Raw genomic sequence first — 17,919 nt, forward strand, 5'->3', positions numbered from 1 at the left:
AAATATAACCCACTGCATAAAATTTCCTGGTCCCATGTGTATCTTCCCATCTGTGTCACTGTGCAAACAACCTTTCCAACCTGCTCTGCAAAAGAGAATGGCCTGGTATTCTGCTGCCAAATTCATCTCCAAAACCAGAAATATGGTTTGCATTTCTGGAAGCAAACAGCAGTTCTCATAATGTTGATGAATCACAGTACAATACGGCCCTGAGTGGTACCCAGGCTTGCCGAGGCAGCCATGTTCACATCCCAGTTCTTGAAGGCTGATAACATATTTGTAACTTCTATATTACCCAACCAAGTGTTGAAGCTTCTCAAGCCCTAGCAGTGTCCTGCATCTTACCAAGGAGCACAGCAAGCCACGAAATAACATGGTGTATATTTTCTGGAGCATCAATTAATTCTACATGGAAATACAACATGGATAAAATGCTTCTATGGTAAAAAATAGTCATGTGATATTATAGAAGAGAAAGCAATATTCATATGCCTGGTTAAGATTTTGGAAAGACATTTTCAAGACATTTCCTACTAGCTATAGCTGCTTCAGATTAAACTCCAAAAATCCTCAAACCCCTTTTAGGGTACATATTCCATTTTCTATATTGTTGAGGGTACACTCTAGAATGACAACAAAAAGGCCGCCAAAAGAACCAGAATATGCTCAAAAATCATTAAACTGATGAGGATCAGGGACGCCTGGGTGGCTCAGTGGGTTAAGCCGCTGCCTTCGGCTCGGGTCATGATCTCAGAGTCCTGGGATCGAGTCCCACATCGGGCTCTCTGCTCAGCGGAGAGCCTGCTTCCCTCTCTCTCTCTCTGCCTGCCTCTCCATCTGCTTGTGATTTCTCTCTGTCAAATAAATAAATTAATTAATTAATAAAACTGATGAGGATCAGAAAATTCCACTCCTGTCATTTTCCTAGATTCCCACCAACTCATTCTAACCCAGGGTTTCTGCAGAAGTCACATGTTAGACCCAGAAGCCACATCTTTAACCCTGACTTAGCCACATCTCTGATACCACTTCAGAACTGCCCAAGTTTTCACATCCATAAAACAGAGATGACAACAATAGCTAGTTTATAAAGTACCGTGCACTTAAATTACCTGGCCAGTATGAGTACTCAGTGAATGCTAGCTGCCTATCATCATTGCTGTTGTTTTATTATTGTTTTTAATCTCTATATACCATAGCATAACCTTTTTATTTACCAACTGCAATCCATTCAGTAATAGATTATTGACTATCCACTCTCAAATGGAGAGGAGGTAATGAGAATTCTGGACACGTGGCCTGCATGCACAGCCTTTCAGGAATCCTTACTGAGACATGGTATTCTCCCTGGGTATCAAATCACAGCTACAAAAGAAATAACAGCTTTTTCTGGCTGAGCTTCAAAAAGTGACCCAAAGCAAACTCTGGTCTTCAGTTATGCCATGCAGATGAGCTTAAGTAGTAACTCAATGCTTCTGAACAAACGTAAGACCAATTGAGAACTTCAAGTGTCCAGCTATGTATTTATATGCAACAGGAATAGCCATGATCAAGAGTCTGCCATCCACACAAGGAGGTCCCTTCTCCCTGAGAAGGAACTCCCAGAAGACCACTACCAATCAGAAGTTTGCCTTGCAAGTACGGAATGACAGCCAAGACAGAGGCATGTTTTCAAGGAATGTTTCTAACAGTGACAACCCTCCTATAGTCTAAGGATATTTCTACTCCAATAACTTAAATAATCGTTCACCTTTCTTACATAAGAAGTTTTGTTAAGCAGCTGCCAAGACTGTGGACTTCATTCTCCAGCCCGCTTTGCATCTAGGTAGGACCACATTACTAATCCTAACTAATGAAGTAGAAGTAATATACATCCTTTCCAGATTTAATGGCTAAAAGAAGTGGGTATGTAGTCTCCATGCTGTCTCTTTCCCTATTTGCCAGCAGACACAGGTTAAAACTAGTAAATCTGCTGATAGCCTGGGTCCCTGGATGACTGGGTAGCAGAGACTGGGGAATTTGTATCTTACAGTAGCTACAATCACCATAATCACCACGGTGTGTTCACTGCTGAAGTATGGAAGGCCCTGGGATTCTGCAGCCCCAAAGCAGTGTGGACTGTGCTCACAAGTCTTGCCAAGGCCCCCAGGAAAACAGGTTGTTTCTTTGGTTTACTCTAAGATAAGAAATAAGGAGTGCCAGTGTTAGGAACAAACCAAAGATACAGGTATAGATATAGCTGTTGTCTCCCTTGTTTTCTCATGAAGGTCTGGCCAGAGTTTGATGGCCATGGACCCCCAATGAAGTAAGATGCCCACCAGAACAAGGCTACTCTAAACTGTGGTCTCACTGCCACCTCTAACCACCTCAGAACCCAGAACAACTTAAACCACCATAAAAGGCAATCCCTGGACTATTGAGCAAATCACATCACGCTGGACACATTCCAGGTTCCAGGCTCTAAATGATGACTGTGCCAGGAGCAACCTCCCTAGCTTGTGTCCAAACTGAGGAGCACAGAAGTTCTCCATTTCTGTCAAAGGGATGGACATGCCCAGTCATGACCTGCCACCACCTACTCCCTGCGACCACAACCACACATACTGACCTCTTTCCTACCTTGGGCAGATTCACCTTACAAATGGGTTTGCATCCGCAGCTGAGAGAGAAAGTGGAGAGGCAGTGACAGAAGTGACAAGTGAGATGGGAGGCTTTGTCCTTGAGATAACAGAGAGCCTTCAGAGGGGTGAGGCAAGAGGAATCTAACACACAATCACATCTGTGACTCAGGAGCAAAGTGAGGTGGGGAAAATATAAAGGCAGGGAGCCTGTCACAGCCGGCCATGAACAATGGCCTCATGATCTCCTGTCCCCACACCATCCTTCCTTGCAACTGCCTCAACTCCTCCAGCACGCACCTCTGGTTTGTGGGGATGCATGGGATCTAGGATCACTTTGCTCTGGCTGTATCATCTGTTCTCATTCTATATGCCTCCTTGAAAAATGTGGAGGCTCTGTCCACTTACTAAATGGGAGTTCTGTGCCTTTGTTTGTTCAAATGCACTTTAAGAGAGGATTAATCCAGTGTGGAGATTCCTTAAAAAATTAAAAATAGGCCTATGACCCTGCAATTGCACTACTGGGTATTTACTCCAAAGATACAGTCGTAGTAAAAAGAAGGGTTGTCTGTACCGCAATGTTCATAGCAGCAATGGCCACAGTCACCAAACTTCGGAAAGAGCCAAGATGTCCTTCAAGAGATGAATGGATAAAGAAGATATGGTCCATATCTACAATGGAGTATTGTGCCTCCATCAGAAAGGATGAATACCCAACTTTTGTATCAACATGGATGGGACTGGAGGTGATTATGCTGAGTGAAAGACATTATCATATGGTTTCGCTTACTTGTGGAGCATAAGGAACAACACGGAAGACATTGGGAGATGGAGAAAAGTGAGTTGGGGGAAATCAGAGGGGGAGACGAACCATGAGAGACTGTGGACTCTGAGAAACAAACTGAGGGTTTTAAAGGGGAACGAGGTGGGGGGGTGGGTGAACCTGGTGGTGGGGGGGTGAACCTGGTGGTGGGTATTAAGGAGGGCACATATTGCATGGAGCACTGGGTGTGGTGCATAAACAATGAATCTTGGAACTTTGAAAAAATAAAACTAAATTTTAAAAAAAGAGAAAGAGAGAGGAGTAATCCCCTCCTGTTCAATGGAGTCATCCCCTCAGTGACCTGCTCCCAGCCTTCTGATTCTCCTTCTGACTTTCATCACTGTTCCCTAACCTACCACCACCCATCCCCAATCAGTGACCAATCAGAACTGTAGGAGCCATCCACAACTTTTCTCCCTGATTCCACCACCTTGGGCTAAAACATCAAATCCTATAGATTCTACTTCCTGAGCATGTCTCAAGGCCTTCAACTCCCATCCTTCTACAACAATGCCACAGAACCCAAGCCAGCGGCAACCTTCTCAGAAGGACTACACAAATCCCCTCCCATCCCGGAGGTACCAATCTATTCCTGTTCCCTCCAACCTACTTTCCACACTGCACCAAAAAGGACCTTTTAACCACTTAGATGTGATCATGGCACTCTCTACTTAAAACCTGGAGTGGTTTGCTTTTATTCTTAAGATAAATAGAAATCTACATGGGGTATTCACAATGCCATAATGATCTCTGGTCCCTGCCTACATTTCCGGGGGTCTTTTTGCTTTTCTCCTTCTATTTCCAGATTGGCCTCCTCCTTTCATTCCCTGAAATGTCACAGGATTCTAACTCTCTCAGGGCATTCTGTCTCTGGGAGCCCATGGTGAGCATGTCACCCCGTTTCCTGTCCTTGCTCCTACGTATGCTTCATCTCTGCTTAAGGCACAGTTTGCTCAGTGAAGCCCTTCAAGCCCACCCCCAGCCCCATGCCATTACACTGGATCTCTCATTACATACCATACACATTATATTGAGCTTTAGATCCAAAATAATGACTGTAACTAGATTATATAATCTAAATAACTAGATGAATGTGAAATGCCTATAATCCCATTATATTGTACTTTTCCTAAGCAGCACTCACATGACTATAATTAAATATGTATTTGGGTAACTGTTTCATAGCTGTCTCCTCCCCTGGACCATAAACTCCAGAAAGGCAGGAATGTGCTCTGCTGTTCAGTGCCATATCCTCAGGGCCCATGACACCCCTGGCGCCCAGCCAGCCCTTGCAAAGTCTCAGATGACGCCATAAATTCAGTCTTCCTGTGTAAGAGATGAAGAGACAGAGGCCCAGAGATGGGAAGGGGCCTTCCCCAAGTCCTGCAATCTTTGTCAGAGCCACGGTTTAAACCCTAGACTACTAATCTTCAGTTGAATCCCTGGCCCACACCAACGCCTACATTACTCCAGCCCCAAGAGATCGATCCACTTAGTTATCCAAAGGACAGCATAAACCCCAAAGATCTGTGTTCAACTCCTGGATCTGCCACTTAAAGCTCACGGGGCAGTGGTAGAAATTAGACTAGGCAATGTCCTGCTGTGGTGGTCACAGGCTCTGGCACACATGAGCTCTCCAGGGATGGAGCTCTTTGGAGAACAGCTTGTGAAGGCTGTCCGCTTCCTGTGTGTCAGCCCTCAGCAGGCCAGAATAGTCCTGTCCTTAGAAGGTAAGAAAGCATTCTGTGATGAGCAGTTACTGTGCGCTCCCGCCCCCCACCATGCAGCAACAAACAGGGATCAATGATGATTAACACATGACACTGCTCTTACCACACCATCACGGCTGTTCAACATCGAGCACACAGAGCCACGTGACAGGTGATCCAGCTTAACAAGATGGCAGTGCTGGCTTCTGGTTTTCTGGCTTCCGGTTTTCATAGCCAGGTGTTTATGAGGAATTTAAATTTTCATTTCAATGTACTGAAAGCATTATTATTGAATATACCAACAGCTCTATTCTGACATTGGCGAAAGAGCCAAACCCACAGCCTAGCTCAGACTCGGTCCATGTCTGGACAGCCTCAGCCTCATGCAGGAAAGCTGTGTCCTGGAAGCTTGTCACCACGGGCATATTACAGTGATGGTACAGCCAATCCTGTAATCACCTACTTTCCCCCCCTCAACCCATGGTGTTTTAGGCCCTGTGTGAGGCGCTGGGGACTCAGCAATGATGAGACACAGCCTCTACTCTGGGAAGCTCACAGTCCAGTGAACTATACTTGTAAAGCACTTTACAATCTACTAAGTGATTTCAATGAAACCTTTAGCCCATCATTCCTGGCACTTTTATTAGCATTGTATATGCCTTTCTTGGTCTGAGAAGAATTTAACAAAATGTGTTACCAGTTAAAATTAGGCTGAATTGCTTAATTACCTACATTTTAGCTTTAGGATTCTAAGTGGGTGGAACAAATCCTGAATTTCTCTAGCAAAGAGTGTGGCAGACTGCTGAGCAGCTGCCCAAGAGCCATTGCAAAGCCCCCTTTTCCATACGGCCTCTCACAAAGACACTTGCCAGCCTCCCTTCTAGTGAGGGGTCATCATCCAACCTAGTTCCAGCCATATCATGTCTCTAAGAATCTGGGACAGCTTTTTCTCTGATTTCAAGGAAAGACGCTTCCAGCTGCCTTGGTCCTTGTTCCTTCCCACCATCTTCACATCACAGAGATGTAATGTTTGGAGCTGTAGCAGCCATCTTGCCAACAGGAGGCAATGAGGAAGTCCAAAGGGAAAGAACCAGAGGCACTCTCATTGCTAGTGCAGAGCCACTGAGAACAGAGCCAATGAGATCAGCTATATCCCTTCAAGGCCATTCATTAACTAGGAAAGACAAAGGCCTGGGTGTTGACAACACTGTAGGAGAGCCTTTCTGTTACCTGCAGCCACACAGGCCTAAAATGCATAGCTTGGGGCATGATTGAGCACATGCCTTTGAATGAGGCACACGGGCTTAGGTACCAGTGCAGTCCCTTCCTCACTACACAAGTCTGGACAAGTTACTTAATTCCTCAGTGTTCAGTTTTTTTCCATCTTCTTCTTTTTTTGTAAGACTTTATTTATTTATTTGACAGAGAGAGAGAGATCACAAGAGGCAGAGGGGCAGATGGTGGGGGGAGGAAGCAGGCTCCCTGCTAAGCAGAGAGCCCAATGTGGGGCTTGATCCCAGGACCCTGAGATCATGACCTGAGCCGAAGGCAGAGGCTTAACTCACTGAGCCACCCAGGTACCCCCAGTTTTTTCCATCTTTTTTTTTAAAGATTTTATTTATTTGAGAGAGATCACAAGCAGGCAGAGAGGCAGACAGAGAGAGAGAGAGGGAGAGAAGCAGGCCCCCCACTGAGCAGAGAGCCTGATGTGGCTCTCGATCCCAAGACCTTGAGATCATGACCCAAGCTGAAGGCAGAGGCTTAACCCACTCAGCCACCCAGATGCCCCCAGTTTTTTCCATCTTCTATAAAATGAGAACTTTACAACTGCTGGTGAGAATGTAGAAGGGTATAGCACTATGGAAAACAATGGGGCAGTTCCTCAAAAAATGAGGTACAAGGTTACCTTATGATGCAGCAATCACTTCTGGGTACATAACCAAACGAAATGAAAGCAGGGACTTGAAAGGGTACTTGCCCACCCACGCTGATGGCAGCATTATTCACAAGAGCCAGATATGGAAGCAACCCAAGTGTCCATCAACAGATAACTGAGTAAGCATAATGTGATGTGTGTACAATGGAATATCATTCAGCCTTAAAAAAGAAAGAAATTCGTGATCATGGTATCTCCCCTGCCAGGTAAGTCAAGCAGAGAAAGACAACTATCATATGATCTCCCTGATAGGAGGAAGTGGTGATGCAACATGGGGGCTTAAGTGGGTAGGAGAAGAATCAATGAAACAAGATGGGATTGGGAGGGAGACAAACCATAAGTGACTCTTAATCTTACAAAACAAACTGAGGGTTGCTGGAGGGAGGGGGGTTGGGAGAAGGGGGGGGTAGGGTTATGGACATTGGGGAGGGTATGTGCTTTGGTGAGTGCTGTGAAGTGTGTAAACCTGGTGATTCACAGACTTGTACCCCTGGGGATAAAAATACACGTTTATTAAAAAATAAATAAATAAAAAATTTTAAAAAATTTAAAAAAAAAAAAGAAAGAAAGAAATTCTGACGCCTGCTACAGTATGGATCAAACCTGAAGACATTATACTCAGTGCAATGAGCCCATCACAAAAGGACAAACACTACATGATTCTTTCTATATAAGGTACATTGTCAAATTCATTGAGACAGAAAGTAGAATGGTAACTGTCGGGGGCAGGGAGGAGAGAGAAACAGTATCTCCATTTTATAAGATGAACAAAAATCTCTAGAGATGGATGGTGGGATGGCTTCTCTTAATGTGGGTATAGTTAACATCACTGAACTACATACTTACAAACAGTTAAAATGGTAATTTTATGTTGTGTATATTTTACCACAATTTTTAAAAAACAATTTTAACTAATAAAAGATAATTTTTTAATTATTTTAGAAATTAAATAGAATAAAAAGAGGTGTTAGTGAATTAATTGCTTGTCAGACTACACCACGCCCATAGCTTGTCAAGCTGACCACCATCCCTGTAGTCCTTGCCCCCACGTGGATTTGTCCCAGATCAATATATCCACAGAATACTTCATCTGTGGAACCAACACGCACAATCACTTGTCTCTCTAGGAAACTAAACATGAGTCCATTGGTTTCCTGCCCTGAGGAAGGCAAAAAGATTTCAACCAAGAGCCACAACCCAGGGTAGAATGTAACACTTGTTCCAGAGAGTGAGAGAAAAAAAATGCAGCATCTTCAGAGATCAGAGCCACTGCTCATGGCTTTGGAATCTGAGAAATGTTTCAAAGGAGAGATGGCATGGGAGCTGGACTTGAGGAATGAGCAATGTATTACAGAAACAAGGGGTTTTAAAGCCATTTCCAGCTAGCAATAACAGTAACATGAGCCAAGATGGCAGACCATCCCATGCAGTTGGAGAGAACTGGGCACTAGGATGAGCAGGGAAGATGAAAGCCAGATGAAGAAGCCCCAAATGCCAGGCAAGAAAGTCATACCTCTGCTTCACAGAGGGCAGGAGATTAAGTTATGTGTCTGTAGTCACGGCACTGAAGACTATTCTAAGCATACCCCAAGTTCTCAATAATTGCTAACTCACTCAGTGACCAGCGGCATCTGCAGGGACCCTCCAAATGACTAGCAAAGGTTTCCTGAGGTCCCACTCAGCTGCCACAACCTCCTTCTGTATTGCCTGATCTACTTCTACTGCCTGGTCTACTTCTAAAGAGAATGAGGAGCCACAACAAACACTCGAAAAAAACTTCAGTTATTGATGGACACCAAAGGCCAGTGCTGGCCCCCAGAAACCCTTATTATGCATGCTTCCAGATGAGATCCCACCAGACAGAACAGGCCAGCACCCTGAAGGAACACCAGCCCCACCTTCCTCCCAGCCCAACTCCAAATCTGGTCATCTGGCTTCTTGAGACTATCTGCCCATGTCCTTCTCTACATTCAAAGCAAGTAAGTAAGCCCAAATAATTGAGGAATAAAAGCAGAAAAATGGATAAGGAGATTCAATGCAAAAAAAAATTATTCAATTGGGTCCAATTTTAAGAAATTATTTCAAAGTTCTGATCGCTATAAGTGATGAAACAATTCATGACAGAAATTGCAATTACCAAAAAAATGATCTGTTCTGCAACAGGAATTTTAGTGACATTTATAACACACAAGAAATCATGAAGCTTAATTATCTGAATTTACTGGGGCTACAGATGCCGTGTTGAAATCTAATTAAATAGATCCACCGAAACTGGCCAACTAAAGAAATGGCAAAGTTGCTGAACCATGCACTGGTTTTTAAAAGCAGTTCGTGAACAGCCTCCAAATAGGCAGTGAGTAATGATCTATCTTTCTCCCTCAACTGTCACTTGAAAAAAAAAAAAAAAAAAAGAGAGACATTTCTATATTGATCTTCAGTCCTTCACAATAGAATTTACTTCGACTCCTAAAACACATCCCCCATTCCAATGATCTTCAACAGCTCTCCAGGATAAATGGAAACTCCCCCACCACTTACCTTTCATGTCTTACATCCAAACTCAATCAGGACTCAAGGAAACAGGTAGAAATCCTCAAATGACAGAAAGAGAAGTCCTTCCTCCATTTTTTAAGAATGTTAAAAATCAAATATTAACAGCATTGAGAAGTTCTACAAGTCTTGAAATACCAACGAACTGCCTGTTTAAATACTAAGTGTTCCTTGTGGACAAGCTTGTGATTATTAAAAAACTAAGAACTGCTCAAAGAAGAAAAAAGAGAGAACACCCAAAGGTACCAAAAAAAATTAAAGCTGCCAACAATCTCGCCAACCACATATAAAACTTTGGCCCCTTTCTTTCCGAAGTATTTTCTAAACACATCTATTTTTTATCACAACATGACCATGTTGTATTTATAATCTTTACATCTCGTTTTATTGTTATTCTCTCAAGCACTTTTAACATGATTTCTTTAAATAATCTGTTCTTTCTGGATTTCCAGCTTCTTCCCACATTTAAGCTTTTATCAATAAACAGACTTACATCCACATGTGTAAACCTGTATATACATCTTTTATTCCTGAGGAGGGATTCTCATAAACTCACTTTTAGAACCCTGTACACTCACTTTTCAAGGTTGCTGATAAGACCAGCCAAATTGTTTTAACTAAAAGTTATATATCAATCTACATTTCTACCAACAGAGTCGATGAATAGCTTTTTTCTTTCCAAATGCATTATTTGACTTTCAGTGCATGCCTGACCAGTTTTCTTTCATACATTTCTCCTTGTTTTACTATTTCTGCTATTTTGTCCCATTTCCATTAACATTACAATTAACATTAGGGTCTTTAAAGTTTCTTTTAAAACATGATTCTCTTACTGAACACACAAAGACCATTATATCTAATGTTTTTGTCAGATTTAAGTGCACACACATGCACACGTGCACACACACACACACACACAAAGTTTTGCAGGGGACAGAGGGAGAAGCAGACTCCCAGCTGAGCAGGGAGCTGACATGGGGCTCCATCCCAGGACCTGGGGATCATGACCTAAGCTGAAGGCAACTGCCACCTAGGTGCCCTTCAAATGTATTTCTTTAAAGGGATTGGGGTTGAACAGCTGACAAGTATTTCAGGTTTACTAGTTGTTGGCGCTTCCTTTTCTGTTAACTGCCAGTTTATACCCTTTATCAATTTTCCCAGGAGGGCTTTAGTATTATTCTTATGCATTTGTACATTGACAAAATCCTCTGGAAAAAAAATATTTTTCCAGGATATTTTATCAGCATTTTTTTTCCTTTGGGCAAGTTTTTTAACTTCTAGAGATGTTCATTTTATGTATAGTCATCAGTCATTTTCCTCCTTTGAAATCTCACTTCTGTTGACTGGTATTAAGAGACTCACAATTTTTCCTAGCTTTATTTTTATGATGGCAACTTTTGTATTTAACCCTTTAAGAAAACTAAAATTTGTTTTGGTATATTGTGTGAGGAAAGGCTGGATTCTATTTTCTTTCCAAGTGGTTACTTTAGAAGTCATCAAATAATTCATCTCTCACCTTCATCACACGCTAAAACCCTCTTTGGTTAACAGACTCCGTGTCTAGACTCTTCTGTTCCATCCAACACTAGATTCCTACACTAATAACCACATGGTCTTCATGGCGTAGTTTGGGTACATTCTAAATCTGGAAATGCAAATCTCCGATTATACATCGTTTTCTAAACTTTCTGGCAATTCCAGCCAGCTTCTTCTTTAAGAATTTGAGAATAATTTGACACATTCCCAAAAAAAGAAAGAAAGAAGTCCCCAGCTGAGACAGTGATTGGAATGGGGTGAAATGACACATTATTTTGGAAAGAACTGACATCTTTATCACACTGAGAGAAACTGGCAGCACATACTTCCATTTATTCGAGTCTTCTTTTCTGTCAGTCAATAAATTTTTGTGATTTTCTTCATATGGATTCTGCAGCATTTCTTGTCATGTTATTCCTATGTCTTACGTATTTTTACTCCAAGTAAACCGCACTGAGCAAGGGAAGTCTGAAATGACATGCCAAAATTTCAACACAGCCTGTGAAAGATCTGCTTGTCTCTCCAGGCCTGACAGAGAGGCTCAACAGTTCAGGAATAAATGAAGAGAATGAAGAAATGAATGGATGAGCGAATGAATGGATGGTAACAAATGGCTACAGAGGCCCTGGTAGTAGAGAAGACCGGGGTGAGCGAGGCCCCGTAGCAGACTCCCGATGCTTCTCTCATGCTCAGTGCCCACTTGAGATTCTCAAAGAATAAGAAATCGTCTTCAGGGGCGCCTGGGTGGCTCAGTGGGTTAAGCCGCTGCCTTCGGCTCAGGTCATGATCTCAGGGTCCTGGGATCGAGTCCCGCATCGGGCTCTCTGCTCAGCAGGGAGCCTGCTTCCTCCTCTCTCTCTGCCTGCCTCTCTGCCTACTTGTAATCTCTCTCTGTCGAATAAATAAATAAAATCTTAAGAAAAACAAAAAAACAAAAAAAAACAACAAAAAAAGAAATCGTCTTCAAATATTGATCCACCTAGCTCTGGTAGTAGTTCTGTCCCTTAAACTACATTTTCCCACACTCCTGCTCTTGCTGCCATCTCCGGAGGTGGGCACAACCATGCCAAGGTCTTTCTTGTGAACTTCAGCTTTGAACAGAATGGCACTGGCCTTTGGAACGGAGTCAGGCTATTGTCAGCCCTGAGGGATATTACAAAGGTGATGTGAGGTAAGAGAGAGAACAGTTTTACTGTGATACCGGCCACAGGCCAGACAGGTGATCCATTTCAAGGGCACAATGCTATGGTATATAGAACCAAGAGGTTTGCAACCATCACCATCCCCCCCCAACCAAAAACAAAAATTTAAAAAAAAAAAAAAAAAAGCTTGTAGTCATTTTAAGCTGTTTGAAAACTATGGTAAAATATATCTAACATAAAATTTATCATCTTAACTATTTTTAGGTGTACTGTATATAGTGTTACTTAGATTCACACTGCTCGGCAACCAACACCTGGAACTTTTTCATCTGGCAGAACTGAAACTCTGTACCCATTAAATAACACTGCCCTACTCTCCTCTCCTCTGAGCTCCTGGCAACTGCCATTCTACTTTCATTTCTGTGACTTTGACTGCTCTAGATACCTCATCGCAGTGGAATCACGTAGCATTTGAATCTTGGGGGCTGGCTTATTTCACTTAGCAAAATGTCCTCAAGGTTTATCCATGTTGTAGCATGTGTCAGGATTTCCTGCCTTTATAAGGCTGAATACATTATAAGCTTTTTTTTTTTTTTTAAGAGCATAATAAAGAAGGAGAGGTTAGGAGAGAAACAGACAAGGACAGAGACCAGCAGCTGGGAGGCTCCTGCACTGGTCGCAGCAGGAGACAATGATGGCTGCCCTAGAGCAGCGATAGGGACAAGAGTAGACAAATTCAAGACACTCTTTGAATTAATAAAACACACTAAATTCATGTTATTAAGGTCCTCCAGAGACAGGGGATCAGAGTCTAAAGTAAGAAGGATTCGCTGAAGTTCTAATCAAGAAGCAATCAGATAAAAACCTTTGCACAGCAAAGGAAACAGTCAGCAAAACAAAGAGGCAACCCACAGAACGGAAAAAGATATTAGCAAATGACAATACAGACAAAGGGCTGATATCCAGGATCTATAAAGAACTCCTCAAACTCAACACACACAAAACAGATAATCATGTCAAAAAGTGGGCAGAAGACATGAACAGACACTTCTCCAAGGAAGACATACAAATGGCTAACAGACACATGAAAAAATGTTCATCATCACTAGCCATCAGGGAGATTCAAATCAAAACCACATAGAGATACCACCTTACACCAGTTAGAATGGCCAAAATTAATAAAACAGTAAACAACGTGTGTTGGAGAGGATGTGGAGAAAGGGGAACCCTCGTACACCGCTGGTGGGAATGCAAGTTGGTGCAGCCACTTTGGAGAACAGTGTGGAGATTCCTTAAGAAATTAAAAATAGAGCTTCACTATGACCCTGCAATTGCACTCCTGGGTATTTACCCAAAGATAGAGATGTAGTGAAAAGAAGGGGCACATGCACCCCAAAGTTCATAGCAGCAATGTCCATAATAGCCTAACTGTGGAAAGGGCTGAGATGCTCTTCAACAGATGAACAGATAAAGAAGATGTAGTCCATACATATAATGGAATATTACTCAGCCATCCAAAAGGATGAATACCCAACTTTTACATCAACAGATGTAACTGATGGAGATGAGACTGATGGAGATTATGCTGAGTGAAATAAGTCAAGCAGAGAGAGTCAGTTATCATATGGTTTCACTTACTTATGGAACATAAGGAATAACATGGAGGACATGCTTCCTTAGGAGAAGGAAGGGGAAAATGAAGGGGGGCTATTGGAGTGGGAGACAAACCACAAGAGACTATGTATTCCAGAAATCAAACTGAGGATTTTAGAGGGGAGGGGGTAGGGGGATGGGTGACCCCTGTGATGGGTATTAAGGAGGGCATGCATTGCAGGGAGCACTGGGTGTTATACACAAACAATGAATCATGGAACACTACATCAAAAACTAATGATGTACTGTATGGTGACTAATATAACATTAAAAAAAAAAAAAAAGCAATAAGGCCCCCAAATGCTATCTGCCACTCTACAGAGCTAAGCACTGTGCCTTCTCTCCCCAGGCAAAACACAGGAGATTTATTCATAGGACAGAGGATAAGAGAAGATCTCTTCATCAAAGGACCCCAGGCACAGGTCAAAGGCTAGTGTGCCCCACATAAAATAAGGGAGATAAGCAAACAAAGGGGGATACTGAGATAACCCCCCAACACACACCCAGCCCTCTCATCTCCACTGGCTTCAAGAAGCACTGGCAGTCCCATCTTCACCTTCTAGGCAGGAAAGGCTGTGAGTCTTCTCTGGACAGCACAAGGAACCCAAGAGGGAAGACCTGAAGATACGAATATTAATTCTTTTTTCCTTTTTTTTAAGATTTTATTTCCTTTTTTTGATAGAGAGAGAGACAGCAAGAGAAGGAATACAAGCAGGGGGAGTGGGAGAGGGAGAAGCAGACTTCACACCAAGCAGGGAGCCCGATGTGGGGCTCGATCCCAGGACCCTGGGATCTTGACCTGAGTCAAAGGCAGACACTTAATGACTAAGCCACCCAGGTGCTCACCAATATTAATTCTTAATCAAACAGCTAGGCAGATCACCCTACAGAAAGACTCAATGTCAACGAGCCATACCGACACACCACGGGCTCCAGCTTTGTAGTCCCTCTTATAGGTGAGCCAACTACTGAGTGAAACACTGGAGGAAAACCTTGAACACCAAAGACAAAGACCATAATGGCGGGGAGAAAGTGATGAACTTGGAAGAAAATTGACTCCACAAGGAGGGGAAAACAACTTGAAAATAATTACCATTAATATCCTCAGAAAGATAGGTAAGGAAACTCTCACCCTGAAATGAACAGCATGGTACAACAAAAGACTACCTGGAAAATAAAAAATAAAAATTAAAAAAAAAAAATTAGAAAGTTAAGTTCAGAGGCACCTGGATGGCTCAGTCAGTTAAGCCTCTGCCTTCAGTTCAGGTCATGATCTCAGGGTCCTGGGATCGAGCCCCATATTGGGCTCCCTGCTCAGCGGGGAGCCTGATTCTCCCTCTCCGCTGCTCATGCTTTCTTTGGCTGTCTCTCACTCTCTCAAATAAATAAATAAAACCTTTAAAAAAAGAAAGTAAGTTAAGTTTATGTGTATGCATTCACAAAAAAAAAAAAAAAAAAGTCAACAGGTAATTGGACAATGAACTTGAGAAAATGTCCTGGAAACCAGAGCAAAAAGACAGAAAATAGAAGATAGAAGGTTACTTAATTAGAAATATAAGTTTGAATATTAAGAGTTGCATAATAAAGGGAAAATGAAAATCATTCAAAACAATTTTAGAAAAGAATTCAAAATATTTCCCAGAGTAGAAAAACAGGAATTTCCAGATTTAAAGGGCCCTCTACCCAGATAAAAAACAAAAATCAGCACAGATTAATGCACAGCAAAATGAAATCTTAACATACTTAGGGGTGGGGCACCTGGGTGGCTCACTGGTTAAAGCCCCTGCCTTCGGCTCCGGTCGTGATCCCAGGTTCTAGGATCCAGTTCTGCATGGGGCTCTCTGCTCAGCGGGGAGCCTGCTTCATCTCCTCTCTCTCTCTGCCCACCTCTCTGCCTACTTGTGATCTCTGGCTGTCAAATAAAAAAATAAAATCTAAAAAAATAAATAAATAGATAGATAGATCAATAAAATACTTAGGGGTAAGTTAAGTCCGACAAATATAGAAAGAGGGAAAAGGAAATGAGCACCATAGAAAGTAGCAGGACTCAGGCCTGGACTTCTCAGGAGCAACCAAAGACAGTCGAGACTTGTCTTCAAAATTCTGGAAGTATTTCCAACTTAGAACTGTGTATCTAGCCGCGCTACCACGAATGCATGAGGGGACATCTGTACTCCTTCAAGACCTCACTGCCTTTCTCAGGCAACTACTGGAAAGTGTTCTCACTGGCCAGGGAGGTGAATGCAAACAATGCCAGGACCTAACGCAGGAACTAAAAAGACAGGAATGGGAGACAAATGCAGTGAATCCCCAAGCCCAGCGCCCGAGGTCAGGAAGAAAGGTCGGCACCAGGACCCAGAGGAGAGCCGTCCGGAGTGACCACGGACCCCGGGGCCCAGGAGAGAGCGGCCAGAAAAAGGGAACTGACGGAAATCCAGATGCCCCTGAATATCTTCGGAGGAGATCTGCCCCTTGGAATGGTCCAGAGGTTAAATCAGTAATAAATATATATAAAACCAAGCAATTACAAAAGGAAATACAATCCTTAGGACCAGAGAAAATAGTTAGTTATGGAGGAAAGAAAAGTAAACATGGTTTGCTACATGGTTCGATTATAGTATATTCCTAAGATGGGACACTAGGCAACCATAAAAAAGAATGATGATATTCTCCACGTGTTGATATGGAAATCTAAGATACATTGAGAAGTTTAAAAAAAAAGAAAAAGAAAAAGAAAGAAAAGAAAAGAAAAGAAAGCTAGACAAAATAGTATAACAACCTATCTTATTTTTTTTTTAAAGATAAGATATAAACAACTTTTTGCTTTTCCTTCTTCAGCTTGGGAACCCTGGAAGGATGGGTACACACACAGGTATGCACAAACTAATAAAAATAGGGACCTGGGAAGCCAAGAGAGGAACTGGACAGATGGGGGACAGGGAGAAAAGAAAATTCTTCACATAGACCTTGTTGAACAATGTGAATGTATTATCCACTTTTTAATGGTGCCGAATTACCACGTGACCCCTCCCCGCATGTGAATGAGCTCCTTCCTGGCTTACACAGATTTTCCTGAGCCACCTGGCAAGCTGGCCACGCCCTCCAACATTAGTTCCAGGACAGATGCCGTCAAGGCTGCCTAACCAATCACCTATAAGCAAACAAAGGAAACTAATACACATTAAGTTCAAGCTGCTGCCATGAAATAACATGGAAAGAAGGAAAAAGAAACAGAAGGAGGACAAAGGATTAATCAGCTCAGGCTGCCACAAAGGACAATAGCCTGGGGACATGTGGATGCTCAGTTGGGAGAGCCTGCAACTCCTGATCTCAGAGTTGTAAGTCTGAACCCCACACTGGGGGGAACCATTTTTAAAACTGGGAGGTTGGGGGAGTCTGGTGGTGGGTACTGCAGAGAGCAGGTATTCCATGGAGCACAGGGTATGGTGCATAAACAATGAATTCTGTTACACTGAAATTAAATTAAAAAAAAAAAAAACTGGGGGACATTTGGGCGGCTCAGTTGGTTGAGTGTCTGACTCTTGATGTTAGGGTCATGGGTTTGAGCCACACCTTGAGCTCCAGGCTGGGTTTGGAGCCTCCTTAAAAAATCTCTTTGAATATTTTAAAAATTAAGTATATTTTAAAGATCTTATTTCTTTATTTGATAAGAGAGAGAGAGAGAGTGAGAGCACAAGCAAGGGGAGCAGCAGAGGAAGCGGGAAAAGCAGGCTCCCCACTGAGCAGGGAGCCCCAGACCCTGGGATCATGACCTGAGCCAAAGGCAGATGCTTAACTGACTGAGCCACCCAGACACCCCAAAATTAAATATTGTTTTAAAAGACCTTTAAACAGCCTGAGTGCCTTAGGCAATAGAAATTTATTTGCTCATGGTTCTGGAGGCCCGGAAGTCGAATCTGAGGTGCCAGCAGGGGTGGGTTTTGGTGAGACC

The 17,919-nt window shown here is 42.7% G+C and overlaps 1 protein-coding gene across 1 annotated transcript in view; it reads right to left on the minus strand.

Annotated features, from left to right (window-relative positions):
• SPOCK1 (SPARC (osteonectin), cwcv and kazal like domains proteoglycan 1) overlaps nt 1-17,919 on the minus strand; it is a 500,126-nt gene that overhangs the window by 405,729 nt on the left and 76,478 nt on the right. The window lies entirely within an intron of this gene.

This window comes from Mustela lutreola, chromosome 5 (genome assembly GCF_030435805.1).
Source record: "Mustela lutreola isolate mMusLut2 chromosome 5, mMusLut2.pri, whole genome shotgun sequence".
Lineage (NCBI taxonomy): Eukaryota > Metazoa > Chordata > Mammalia > Carnivora > Mustelidae > Mustela > Mustela lutreola.